Here is a 9,925-nt window from a genome sequence, read left to right on the forward strand (position 1 = left end):
GTCCTCTACAAGAAATATCGTATGCAATTTTTCCGTAAATCCAACGGTTTGGAAGTTATTGGCAAAAAACAAAAATTTGGAAGAAATTGAAGGGGTACCCCTTGGAAAAATCTCGGAAAAATCGAAAATTTTTTTTTGTTGTTTATTATTAGCAATGTTCTTCCGACGACTGATTTCTTATTAAAAAATGCGTTTCTAAAGTGCATAAACTTTTGGGATTGACTGTATAGCCAAGACATCCTTAAAAAACAGCAAGTGCCTACGAATGAACATTTGGATAATTTGTTAAATCTAATTTCGCATCTGTTCCTTGTGCTTATTTCCTTTTTCGGTGGAAATCGTGAGCGACGAGTGAAGCAAACTTTTCGGCAGGGAGTAGTCTCATACTTGTCCTCATCGATCATTCGGTAGGCACCGTCTCGCGGATTTATGTATGAAGCGATTCCATCTGCGAGTGACAGTCTCTCGGGGAACACCTTCGCCGCGCCTGATAGCCATGGAAATCATCCTTTTCTTCGCGCAACCTTCGCGAAACGGTTATTGCGGAACCGTCAACCCTCGTTCAGACGCTCGTTCGTGAAATATGTCAGTTACAATGCACTCGGATCGAATCGATCTCGAGAATATAAGTAGGTAATGAATTCAACGTGTTTAACCACGTGCTACTATTCGATTCTCTAATTAAAATTTCAGATTCCGTAAGTACAATGAGTGGAAAAACGAGGCGTGGAACGGCGCTTAAAATTTCTGGCTTTTTGCTTACGGAGAACTTTCTTTGTCTCGTAGCCGAGCGATTCATCGATCAAATCTCTCGCACAAGTCTGATTTTTTTGCTACTTAACGCGCAACCGTTCACGATAATGAGACAGTTACAAACCAATCGACAAAACATATTACGTCGCCGATCGCGTTCTTACGCTTCCCTTTCGATAATCAGAAGGCAGGTCGGAACAAATGTAATCTACGTGGCTTCGTATTGAAACTCGATAAATACTCGGGAAGAATAATTTCTCGTTGGTGTGTGCATAAACCGATTTACGTATTCAACAGGGGAGCCTGATTTCCTATTGCGCCACCGCTGGTAATTTTCACGAGGGTCGACTAATCGACGACGCATTAATGAATTTCGATTATCGGCAACCGAGCAAATATAGGGCATCAAAAGATCGGTGGTGAGGGGAGAACAGTCTATTTGAAGAGGGTGATTTGCTTCTTGATTAAAAGACTCGGCAACTGTCACCTCATTTTCCGCGTGATAATAGGAATTGTTCCAAACATGCGCTATTATCTTGTTCTTGACAATTGGAACGTTCGTTTCATCAGCTTCGACACGATTGAAGTTAAAATTTCAAATACTGTTCATAAATATGAAACAACGCCTTGTAATTATATTATGACATTTTTAATATGATTTTATCTATAATTCATGAAGTATATTATTATATCGTAATCGTGTCGTACACGAGCGTTTAAGAGTTTAACATGGAGTTTTGAAACGGTTATTTCAGAGTACATATGTAGATATATGGTAATTTCTTGTGCTATCGATGTTCCATTCTTCTGACTTTGCGTGCCAGAACGTCGCATATTATCGTGCTGCGAGCAGCGACGACCTTCGCCTGCCTTTTTCGTTACAAAATAAAATATCGCAATGGTTAGCAAGGAATCAAGATTCTGCCGCGTAATGTTTAAGTACATGAGATATTTTTATCATCACTGTTCACTGCGATCTTTGATTATAAATTACGATCTCGATTTCGAAGTTGTTCGCTGATCTGATAAGATCATCAAACTTGAATCTTGAACGGTGTATCCCAATTTCGGCCCTGGTTCCCAAAAACACGCGCAGCTTCTAATATTAAAATTTCAATTCCCATTCACTCGGAGTAGAACGAGAGATCCACCATTCGCGTTATGATTCCTGCCGGAGGCAACTTCTAACAAGATCCTCATACCTCTCCTGTCTTCCAATTCCATATGATCCCGTCCCGAGGTATCGAGGCCGCGTCGATGTGTATCGGAGGCAAGAAACTTCCTCCGGTCGAGGCGAGGGTTTCCGGTTCTTCTCGAGGCATTCACAGTTTCCGGAAGAACCACGATCCCGAGACAGATGGCCTAAGCGTGCCGCCTGCGAAGACAACTCTGCCAATATTCCGAAACTCCGCGTCCTACGTTTCTTATTTCCTCTTTCTCGACACGTCTCGCGACACTCCGTGTCATAACTATGAACGGAATCAAACCTTTTCAAATATAAACTTATACCCATATAAAATGTGTGGAAGTATAAATCATAGTAACGTCAAATCCGATATTACATCCTCGACTTTTTCGTACAGAACTGTTCTTTTTATTGTGTTTACCAGACGATATGGGAAAACATATTTTTTCTGATCGTTTTTTTTAAAATACGAGCAGTGGAACGCGTTACCTGTACGCAAACGACAAAAAATTGGAATCCTCGCATCGCTCCGCGAGGGGCGACATTTCGTTGGAAATCGAACGACGCGGAACTCTCCTGCGCCTTTTTTTTTTATTGCCCGCGTTTCATCCCTTTTTCCGGTTATTGCCATTGTGCTGCTTGGCCGCAGATCAGTTGCACAGGCATTGGCGCGAGTCGATACAAACCCGTGGAATTGACAGTTATAAAAATTCAATTTTCCGATGCGAAGGTATTAAATTTGGCAGCGAGATCGCGCCGGATTTCGTCTTCGCGCGATATTAATGAAAGTTTCATGAGCATGACACTGACGAAAGCTTTTCACGCAGATGCGCGCGCCGCAGCAGCGGATCGTGTCCGTGACAAACTGGTTACATAATTAAATTTGTTTCAACGGGCTCGCCGCGATATGACTGAAGTACCGTTAAAAACCATTTTGTATACATTTTTTAATTTCCCTGTTTTCATTCTTTGTTGGACTGAGTTATGTCGCTTTGGTTAATATCGCGTTGCTCGTATTTTCTATCTCTGAAAAGTTGGAAAAATTTTCGCGGCGGTTACGTCCAGCGTTGGTTACGCGATGCCGGGTCTGAATCGAGGCCCATCTTGTTACCTATGTATGCAGAGCTTGCGCTCGGCTCGACGTGAATATTTACATTGCTAATTCCGACCCTACGCTGTCGGTAGTTCGCGGTCGTTGACATCCTCAAAAACCAACGCGACCGATCCCCTTTTCGCCGTACGTTTTTTTTTTTTTTCGAGCGTACGCGTTCGCGCCTCGACACGGGCGAGAGGTTCCGATACATATTCGATTTGCCGTTCCTGTTCGAGCTTCGTTAGGAAATAATTATGTTAAACGGCCTTGGGAGGAATCGATTATTTGTACATCGATAAAGGTAACGGACGGTAAGTCCTACTTAATCCTTTCACCATTAACGGTACGCAACGTGTGCTCCATTATCTAGTAAAGCAAATTTGTAATAAGATATATTAGAAATTTAATTTACATCACGTATTAAGAATTTAATATTTTTTATACAATGGAATAAGGACAGTTTTGTAGTGGATACATTTAATACATAATTGCTCAGATTTTTTTTATTAAAACATCGACCAGGATTAACATCAGGAAATTTATTAACATTAATTATATGATGAATATTTTACATTTTTACAACAGACGTGTTCATCATCGTTATTTTGATGACGAATTAGGATTGCAATTTTTGGTACGAAAAACCGAGATTAAATTGTCAAACCCTAAAAAGGGAAAACGAATGTCGGAAAATCGTGAAACAAGACGATAGGAATTGAATCGAAATCTCGTTTTCCTCCCATTGTCGGCGGGGGAAACGCTCGCCGGGAAATTCTGCAGCCAGGTCAAAGCGCGAACAAGGAAAACTCCATTGAAGTTTCGAAACGACTGCGCCTGGCAAAGTTACCGCAACAACTCTTGTTGTTTCGCCGGTAACTCGTAGTTCTTTGCGTGTATTGCTTCCCTGTCTTTTTTCTTTGTTTCGCGAAAAATAATGCGAGAGTTGTTTGAATGTATAACTCTTGTACTCGGAAATTCGATTTTCTATAATTTCGTTCGGATTAGTAAAGGAAATTAAGATCAACAAACTAATTGAAATGCAGTGCATTTCTCTCTGAATGGATACTCGAAGGGACACTAGATTCCAGCATTAAACATCGATTTCATCTGGTTCTGTGATGATCCCTGTTGGAAGGCGAGGCTGCTCATTGCTGAAACAACACATTTTTATGTATGTCACCGTCGTTCCGTAGAAAAATTGGTGTGGCATGCAGGGAGTTCGATGCTTCGATAAAATTGAGAAATCCTTGAGACACGATATTAAAGTTAGGGAGGTCAAGACTGAATTCGGAAATTATGTCAAACGTCCTTGATCTTTCAAGATTTCTATCCCGGATGTCGACAACGTTGACATAGTTCACCTTGGTTTCACAGTATCTCTTATCTTCCTCTAATTATCATAACGCTTTAGCGAGATTCAGAAAGTTCTGGGGACTTCTATGTATTCTTCACGAAACGTAAAAAACACTAGTTAAACATTGTTCGTTACTTTGAGAAACTTATGCGTTTAATTGAAAAATATTACTACACTATACTTGATTTATTTGGTTTAGTATTACTTAATTTTATATTTACGAGATGCTACGTACTCAATTTCAATAATCAATTATCGCTTCCTTATGTGTCCGCAGCGGTGCGTTAAATCACTTTCTTAAAGCGAGTTCGAGAACAGCAAACGATACAAGTCCCGCATAATACACTGCTAACGGCCTGCTGTCGACTTGAGAACTTTCGAAGGGGTGGGGGGCACGCAGAGCTTGCGGCACAAGCTCCCCCGCGACGCATCGGCATTGAATCATTTTTACGTCGGAAAGTTTTGAAAAAGCCCCGAGCGGAACGCGAACGAGTTCGCGACCATTTTCGAGCGGCTAACGACGCGATCGTGCGACAACTTCGCAAACAACTTTAATTTCCATACGAAATCACCATATAACCAGGTCGAGTTGTATCGGCGATGGTTACTGCTTCTGTACCGACCTAATGTTCGCAGATTGAATTTCGTGCGTACCAGGGATTCTAAGAGAAGAGCGGAGGGTTCCTTAGAACAATAAATAACGATGGAGATAAAAATGATTTTGAATCACCGTCGAACTCTCTTCATTGAACTTTCTGTGATTAATCATGGTTAGCGATACGACAGCTATTGTAAGAATTTTCCTTCAAGGAAAGAGAAGTTCCATTGGGAACACCAATGCAGTATCATTATTTACCGCTTAGATACTTAAAACGATACGACTCTGCTGAAAAGTTTCCATTCAAATAACGTAACAGTAGTAAACTGCAGTCTAATAAAAACTATAATGCTTCGAATAATTATTTGAAGAGAAATACCGAAATGTCATAGTGTTTTGGAAACAAGTTCTTCAAAAAAGACTATAAAAAGTTATACAAAATGATTGCTATCGCCACGGCTTGCGCTAGTTTCTCTGCCAAAAGAATGATGTACGCTAAAAGTTGTTGAACGCGGAAAGAATTATATTTCTAATTTACTTATTTCTACACGAGGTTGTATCGCGGTAGTGGAGAGTCGCGCGACGCGACGGCAGAAACCGGAATCGCAAGAAAAACAGAAAGAAAACGGAATCGTGGGAGTCTAGTGAAGGGGTGGGGGAGAAAAAATAATAGCCCTCGAACAAACGGCACCGCAAAACGTCGCGGGGCTCGTCGAAACTCGAGAGCCCATTGTTCTCTTCAACCGGCGCTTTGCCTCCCTCTTCGCGGTTAGAAAGCGAAGGAGGGTTTGAAAAGCACGCGATTCTTTCATGGAACGACCTTGCTCGAAGACGACGACGATCAAACGGTCTCTATTTCAAGCAGAAAAAGTCCTTGGAAAAATTGATTAGAAATAAAGTAGAACTTTATAGATCGACCCCTTGTTCAGTCATAAAGATTTCTAATAAACTTCGTATCGTCGATTTTCTTCAGTGAAGAAGGCACTTAAGGAAAAACGTCTTAATAGTTCAAAGAGAATTCTGATGCAATAAGATGAGAATCTATGCCACTCATTGAGATGTTCTATACTCTGAGAATAATATTTGAAATAGCATTGGGAGTTCGTAGGAACTTATTGCGACGACACTATTGATATTTCATTGTTTTCGACGCTCTGCCAGATTATTGCGTCAAACATTTGCTCAACGAATGGCACACGCTTGTTTCCAAGAAGTTATTGCGTAGGTGGATACGTGGACGTAGACGTGCGCGCAGCTGATAACGCGCGTTGTTCTGGTTTCAGTCGGTTACCCAAATCCGCTTAGAAGCCAGGCTTCAGTCATCGTGGCGCTAATACGTCAATTACTGGGAATAGTCCGTTTCGAATTTGCTCGCTAATATCGCGCGATAACGATGCTAACAGTCACCGCTGCAAATCGCTTTCCGAACGACTGATACTCTTTAGATCCTCAAAACCGGATAGATCGTTCCGAAGATTGTGATTTGACTTCGTCGCTTGAAACGGTTTCAAATACGTTTAAAGTGTACAGAGGCTCTCATTGAAATTCATCAAAACGGCACGATCTAGCCCCTCTTCGGTCACCCTTTATTCTCGGAGATTGGTGCCCGGAGACTCGTACGATTTCCGAGCTCCCTGTTTTCTTCTCAAAGGGAAGTCGGTTCTCGTCAGCCTCGGAGATGCAAGGAGATTCCGCTCCGCGCCGCGCACTGATATCGTTGCCCCGTATCTTATCACGCGGGAGGACGAGGAGGAAGAGGACACTACTTCTCTCGAAATTGCCTTCGACGAAACAACGTCATGGAGATATAAAAGCCTCCTCTCGGTAAGTGGCTCGGTCCTTCGGGAAAGCCGGTCGTCTTATCGGCAGACGAGCCATGGTAATCCGTTGGAGATCGTCGACCAAGAAGAATAATTCGACGTCGATAAGATTGCGTTGAGAAGGCAAGAAAGAGAGAGAGAGACGTAAAGCGTTTCACGGAGATGTTCGCGGGGATCCTTTACCCCTCGGGATCCTTTGTCTTGAATATTGAATACGCGAGACTCGCGTTGAACAGCTCAGTCGCGGCGCGTTCTGAGTATTTCACGGTTCTTACAGTGCCTATTGTTTCCTGAAACAGAATTTTAATGTTTAACTCCTTCCGAGTGAGTTCCAATATTTTTATAACAATAAAATTTCTAAGCGTCGTACATGAAACACAAAGTAAAATTTTTCTCTCGGTACAATTCCTTGTCCATTCTTTTTATCTGGAACGAAAGAATCGTCGCGTAAATTAAATGACTAAACAGAGTAGAAATAATTCAACCTCGTCCTCCCTACTTGACTAACTCTTATAAAATAGAATCGTAATCAAGTGGTTCCATCTCACGCGCGACCCCAAAATCCTCATAAATTCACGAGATCGCGGATCGGATCAGATAACAATCGATTCGCGAGTAATTTTACCGGTCCTCGTGTCTTTCTGCAGGGCGTCTTAAGGGGATTCTTGGTTGATCCATTAACCATTAGCCGTGTCGGGAGAAAAGGAACCGATTTGTGACCACCGATGGACAAGCCCTCGGGGAACACGTGGAGAGTGGTCGTCGCTGTGTACAACGGTTCATCGCTCTCGACGAAACCCTTTCCATCGTTCGAATCGAGAAAACAAACAGCCTTTTACTCTCGTACGAAAGAAACTACTATGAGACTGAATTCAATTCTTCTACACCGACCAGTGGATGTTTCCTGATCTCTGGAAATCCATCGAAGTAGAACAAAATAAGCTTCGAACAGATACTTATCGATTTGCCTGAAGAATTTCAATTGAAATTGTTGGATAGTGTATGAGAAAATCAACTATTTGAAATTCATGTACTGAGCTAGTTTGTATAAATGTGTCGGTTGTTACTTCCAAAATCACGACTAAAATAGAGAGCCAAAATTGAAATTATCGCGAGTTCACCCGAGTTTATATAAACATTGTACGTGATAGGCACGTCGAGCTCGGATCACCTCCGGGGATTTATACGCGAATATAAAAAAAAAAAACGATGTTTTCCACTGGTTTGTGCGCCCTGATCTCCCCAAGGACAGGTTTCGTGGAAAACGATTTCCGTGGACCGTCCTCGAATTTCACTTCCTTTCCGCTCCACAGGGGATTTTCTGTTGACTAGCTGTTGGTAGTGAACTTTGAACCTTTCGCCGAATAAGATTTTAAAAATAGAAACAACGAGATTTTTAATTAAGTAACTAATCGAGTAACACCTTATTTCAAATATGCTGGGTTCCCAGTACTTCTTTACTGTAATAAAATTCGATTAAATGTCAAACATTTATAATGTAGAAGGCTAAAAAGTTACCCGAAATTACCAAAGTAAGATGTAATTACGCGAGTTCCAATCTGTGTCTGAGTAGTGCCGTCCCAATCTACTTACAAGACCGTAGCAGCGAGAGTAAGAAAAACTGAAACAGACGAAACAGCAACTCCTGAGAATCACTTCGTACGATCGTTTAGGTTTCTCAGCGACGAGTTATGAATCCTATCTCGGACGACCTACCCCGAGCAGTTTAATTATAATTGCGGAACTTCGTAAGTTCCGGCGGGGCATTCATCAGCCCCTTTATCTTCCGTGGAACTCGTGCCGAGGCTATTAGGAACGAAAGAAGAATATTCGAACTTCCTGATGGCCCGCGGCAACTTTCTCTCTCCTCTGCTCTCTCCCTCGTCGAGCCTCCGGGCCTCATCGCGTGGTCCTCATTGAAATCGACGAAAAAGAAATCCTCCGGCGACAAAAGACGCGGCGACGACGCGACGTTGGAGGATCTTTAAGGGTTGCGAGGTGACTTCGAAAGTGGGTAATAAAAGTTGCAGAAGAAGTCGCTATGGGGCTGGCGTGTAACGGCTATAAATCATACATGACGCGGCCTTGTTTTTCCATCCACCTCCCCGAACCCCAAACCGAGGCTGAAATTTTTCTTCGCGGATTCACCCCGTATCGACGTCCGGATATCGGCGGAAGTTAGGATCGCGAATACGTATCTGACAGATCAAAGAATGTTTTATGACTGCACGTGACGGTGTTAAAAGATCGCTCTACTACCGGTTGCACGATTTTACCCAGAGGAGGATTTGCTCGATAAATCTTTGTGTCTGCGAAATAACAGTGACTCAGGCAACCGAGTGATTTAGGCAACTTCATACAAAAAATCTTAATTTATTACATATATAAAAACAGTTACACGTAAACGTACTAAATCATACTAAATTTTGCAATTAATTATTAATCATTTATTATGTATACTATTACTTTTTGTTTCAGATTCGTCGCTACTGGTTTCGGCTTGCCTACGTATCGACATCGAAGTTCAGCGGTGATTGCATCGCTATTCCATTGAAAACGCGTCGCGATTATCGTTCGAATCGCAATCGCGCCGAACGCGCGCGGCATTCGATACCAAGTGCATGTGAAATTTCCAGTTGCACGCCCGCGCGCGCGCGCGCGCGCCCGGCCGTTTCCACCATTCGGCTCGTCGGGGATTTCTGTTTAAGATTATCGGCGAACGACGCCGCTGCCATCCCAGCTGCACGAAAATAGTGGAAACGCGATCGCGAAACAGCTAACCGAGGCCCTCATTCTAGCATCGTAAGCTGTTGCGCTTCAATTGCAGATGCGTAAAATCAATGGGTACGATCGGCCGCTCTACGTGATCCAGCTTAAAATTTTCGCTTACGGTACCGTAAAGGTAAGTGTACCAATAAAAGCGTACATAAAATGTATAAGTTATAGGAGACGAGAGTTAAAACGTGCAGCTTGAACGATTGTTTGTAGAATTAATTTTTAGAATTAATTTACTATGAACAATTAATTATGTTTATGTAGCCTCGCTTTCTCGTAGTGGAAATACAGTAATCGCTTCTCGCGGCGCAAACGAACCAATGCTAAAAGCACTACAAACTCGTTG

At 42.4% G+C, this 9,925-nt stretch overlaps 1 long non-coding RNA gene across 1 annotated transcript in view; it reads left to right on the forward strand.

Annotated features, from left to right (window-relative positions):
- Positions 1-9,365, forward strand: part of LOC113464526 (uncharacterized) — a 68,954-nt gene extending 59,589 nt beyond the window's left edge. Inside the window, exon 3 of the long non-coding RNA XR_003389377.1 lies at positions 9,283-9,365. This is a non-coding gene — a long non-coding RNA (uncharacterized LOC113464526). The remainder of the gene's footprint in view (positions 1-9,282) is intronic.
- Positions 9,366-9,925: the final 560 nt, after the last annotated feature.

Source organism: Ceratina calcarata, unplaced genomic scaffold (assembly GCF_001652005.2).
Source record: "Ceratina calcarata isolate Rehan_Ccalc_2016 unplaced genomic scaffold, ASM165200v1 scaffold397.2, whole genome shotgun sequence".
Classification (NCBI taxonomy): domain Eukaryota; kingdom Metazoa; phylum Arthropoda; class Insecta; order Hymenoptera; family Apidae; genus Ceratina; species Ceratina calcarata.